Source organism: Coregonus lavaretus, assembly GCF_964263955.1.
Source record: "Coregonus lavaretus genome assembly, chromosome: 2".
NCBI classification, from domain to species: Eukaryota; Metazoa; Chordata; class Actinopteri; order Salmoniformes; family Salmonidae; genus Coregonus; species Coregonus lavaretus.
Window position 1 is genome coordinate 73,137,516 of NC_139989.1, and position 4,285 is coordinate 73,141,800.

Genomic DNA, 4,285 nt, shown 5'->3' on the forward strand with positions numbered 1-4,285 from the left:
TCATGGTGATTTATTATGTTTTCCAGAATCTCCAACCAAACTCTGAGATCAGTCTCTCCAGTACCCAGTCATCTGTCCATGAAGAGTGACTTCTCTATGGATCATCCTATACATTTTAGTGATGGACCAGTGACCTTTGACCCTAGGTAAAAATTTATAATATTATTATTGAAGATGAGAATCTTCAAGATCTGAAACCAGATGTATTTTGTGTATCTGAGTATATACTGTAAAGCATCTGCTTATAATTATTTGTTTATGTAATATATTTTAATATTCTGAGTGTACAAAACATTATGAACACCTGCTTTTTCCATGACATAGATTGATAAGGTGAATCCAGGTGAAAGATATGATCTCTTATTTATGTAAGTTGTTAAATCAACTTCAATCAGTGTAGATGAAGGGGAGGAGAGAGGTTAATGAATATTTTTTAAGCCTTGAGACAATTGAGACATGGATTGTGTAAATGTGCCATTCAGATGGTGAATAGGCTAAACAAAAGATTTAAGTGCCTTTGAACGGGGTATGGTAGTAGGTACCAGGCACACAGGTTTTTGTCAAGAACTGCAATGCTGCTGGGTTGTTCACGCTCAAAAGTTTCCTGTGTGTATCAAGAGTGGTCCACTACCCAAAGGACATCCAGCCATTTTGACACAACATTTTTAAGCCTTGAGACAATTGAGACATGGATTGTGTAAATGTGCCATTCAGATGGTGAATAGGCAAGACAAAAGATTTAAGTGCCTTTGAACGGGGTATGGTAATAGATACCAGGCACACAAGTTTTTGTCAAGAACTGCAACGCTGCTGGGTTTTTCACGCTCAAAAGTTTCCTGTGTGTATCAAGAATGGTCCACTACCCAAAGGACATCCAGCCATTTTGACCCAACTGTGGGACGCATTGGAGTCAACATGGGCCAGCATCACTGTGGGACGCTTTCGACACCTTGTAGAGTCCATGCCCCAACGAGTTGAGGCTGTTCTGAGGGCAAAAGAGAGGGGAGGTGCAACTCAATATTAGGAAGGTGTTCTTAATGTTTTGTATACTCAGTGTATGTTTGTTGCTTTATGTAATGGCATATATTTTATTGCTTCATGTAATGTATTTTATCTATTGAGATATAGTTTTGATATATTTTAAAATGTAGTTTCATGGGGATTTATTATGTTTTCCAGAATCTCCAACCAAACTCTGAGATCAGTCTCTCCAGTACCCAGTCATCTGTCCATGAAGAGTCACTTCTCTATGGATCATCCTATACATTTTAGTGATGGACCAGTGACCTTTGACCCCAGGTAAAAATGTATCATATTACTATTGAAGAGGAGAATCTTCTAGATCTGAAACCAGATGTATTTTGTGTATCTGAGTATATACTGTAAAGCATCTGCTTATAATTAGTTGTTTATGTAATATATTTTAATATTCTGAGTGTACAAAACATTATGAACACCTGCTTTTTCCATGACATAGATTGATAAGGTGAATCCAGGTGGAAGATATGATCTCTTATTTATGTAAGTTGTTAAATCAACTTCAATCAGTGTAGATGAAGGGGAGGAGAGAGGTTAATGAATGATTTTTAAGCCTTGAGACAATTGAGACATGGATTGTGTAAATGTGCCATTCAGATGGTGAATAGGCAAGACAAAATATTTAAGTGTCTTTGAACGGGGTATGGTAGTAGGTACCAGGCACACAGGTTTTTGTCAAGAACTGCAACGCTGCTGGGTTTTTCACGCTCAAAAGTTTCCTGTGTGCTTCAAGAATGGTCCACCACCCAAAATAAATGTCCAGCCATTTTGACACAACTGTGGGACTAATTGGAGTCAACATGGGCCAGCATCCCTGTGGGACGCTTTCGACACCTTGTAGAGTCCATGCCCCAACGAGTTGAGGCTGTTCTGAGGGCAAAAGAGAGGGGAGGTGAAACTCAATATTAGGAAGGTGTTCTTAATGTTTTGTATACTCAGTGTATGCTTTTTGCTTTATGTAATGGCATATATTTTATTGCTTTATGTAATGTATTTTATCTCTTGAAATATAGTTTTGATATATTTTAAAATGTAGTTTCATGGTGATTTATTATGTTTTCCAGAATCTCCAACCAAACTCTGAGATCAGTCTCTCCAGTACCCAGTCATCTGTCCATGAAGAGTCACTTCTCTATGGATCATCCTATACATTTTAGTGATGGACCAGTGACCTTTGACCCCAGGTAAAAATGTATCATATTACTATTGAAGAGGAGAATCTTCTAGATCTGAAACCAGATGTATTTTGTGTATCTGAGTATATACTGTAAAGCATCTGCTTATAATTATTTGTTTATGTCATATATTTTAATACACTGAGTGTACAAAACATTATGAACACCTGCTTTTTCCATGACATAGATTGATAAGGTGAATCCAGGTGGAAGATATGATCTCTTATTTATGTAAGTTGTTAAATCAACTTCAATACTGGGGCCCCTCCTGTTCAGCCTGTACATTAATGATCTGCCTTCTGTCTGTACTGGGTCTGAAGTTCAAATGTATGCAGATGATACAGTGATATATGTGCATGCAAAGAGCAAACAACAAGCTGCACAAGAACTCACTACTGTAATGGTCCAGGTTACAAAGTGGCTCAGTGACTCGTGTTTGCATCTCAATGTGAAAAAAACTGTTTGCATGTTCTTCACAAAGAGGGCAACAGATGCTACTGAGCCAGAAGTCTATGTGTCAGGGGAGAAGCTCCAGGGGGTATCTGATTTTAAGTACCTTGGCATCATACTTGATTCCAACCTCTCTTTTAAAAAGCATGTGAAAAAGGTAATTCAAATAACCAAATTCAACCTAGCTAATTTCCGATTTATACGAAATTGTTTGACTACAGAGGTAGCAAAACTGTACTTCAAATCGATGATACTCCCCCACTTAACATACTGCTTGACTAGTTGGGCCCAAGCTTGCTGTACAACAGTAAGACCTATTCAGTCTGTCTACAAACAGGCTCTCAAAGTGCTTGATAGGAAGCCCAATAGCCATCATCACTGTCACATCCTTAGAAAGCATGAGCTCCTGAGTTGGGAAAATCTTGTGCAATACACCGATGCATGTCTTGTATTCAAGATCCTAAATGGCTTGGCTCCTCCTCCACTCAGTATTTTTGTTAAACAGAAAACTCAAACATATGGCAGCAGATCCACAAGGTCTGCCATGAGAGGTGACTGTGTAGTTCCCTTAAGGAAAAGCACCTTTAGTAAATCCGCTTTTTCTGTGAGAGCTTCCCATGTCTGGAATACACTGCCATCAGACACACATAACTGCACCACATATCACACTTTCACAAAATGCTTGAAGACATGGCTAAAGGTCAATCAGATTTGTGAACATGGTCCCTAGCTGTGTGTTGCCGCTTTCCATGTCTGTTGTCTGTAACTTGTGAGGTGTGGAAACACTTTGTTGCTTTTATGAATTTTGTCTTGCTGCTTTTTGTTCTATGTTGCTCTGTCTGTATGCTACGTCTTGCTTGTCCTATGTTGCTATGTCTGTATGCTGTGTCTTGTTCTATGTTGTTATTGTCTATATTGTAATTGTTTTTAATAACCTGCCCAGGGACTGCGGTTGAAAATTAGCCGGCTGGCTAAAACCGGCACTTTTACTGAAACGTTGATTAATGTGCACTGTCCCTGTAAAAATAAAAATAAACTCAAACTCAATCAGTGTAGATGAAGGGGAGGAGAGAGGTTAATGAATGATTTTTAAGCCTTGAGACAATTGAGACATGGATTGTGTAAATGTGCCATTCAGATGGTGAATAGGCAAGACAAAATATTTAAGTGTCTTTGAACGGGGTATGGTAGTAGGTACCAGGCACACAGGTTTTTGTCAAGAACTGCAACGCTGCTGGGTTTTTCACGCTCAAAAGTTTCCTGTGTGCTTCAAGAATGGTCCACCACCCAAAATAAATGTCCAGCCATTTTGACACAACTGTGGAACTAATTGGAGTCAACATGGGCCAGCATCCCTGTGGGACGCTTTCGACACCTTGTAGAGTCCATGCCCCAACGAGTTGAGGCTGTTCTGAGGGCAAAAGAGAGGGGAGGTGAAACTCAATATTAGGAAGGTGTTCTTAATGTTTTGTATACTCAGTGTATGCTTTTTGCTTTATGTAATGGCATATATTTTATTGCTTTATGTAATGTATTTTATCTCTTGAAATATAGTTTTGATATATTTTAAAATGTAGTTTCATGGTGATTTATTATGTTTTCCAGAATCTCCAACCAAACTC

The 4,285-nt window shown here is 38.6% G+C and overlaps 1 long non-coding RNA gene across 1 annotated transcript; it reads left to right on the plus strand.

Moving 5' to 3' along the window:
* LOC311142598 lies at positions 1 to 2,216 on the plus strand. The gene is made up of 3 exons (XR_014614349.1): positions 1 to 146; positions 1,180 to 1,299; positions 2,103 to 2,216. It is a non-coding gene; the product is annotated as an uncharacterized lncRNA (long non-coding RNA).
* The last annotated feature ends 2,069 nt before the right edge of the window (positions 2,217 to 4,285 follow it).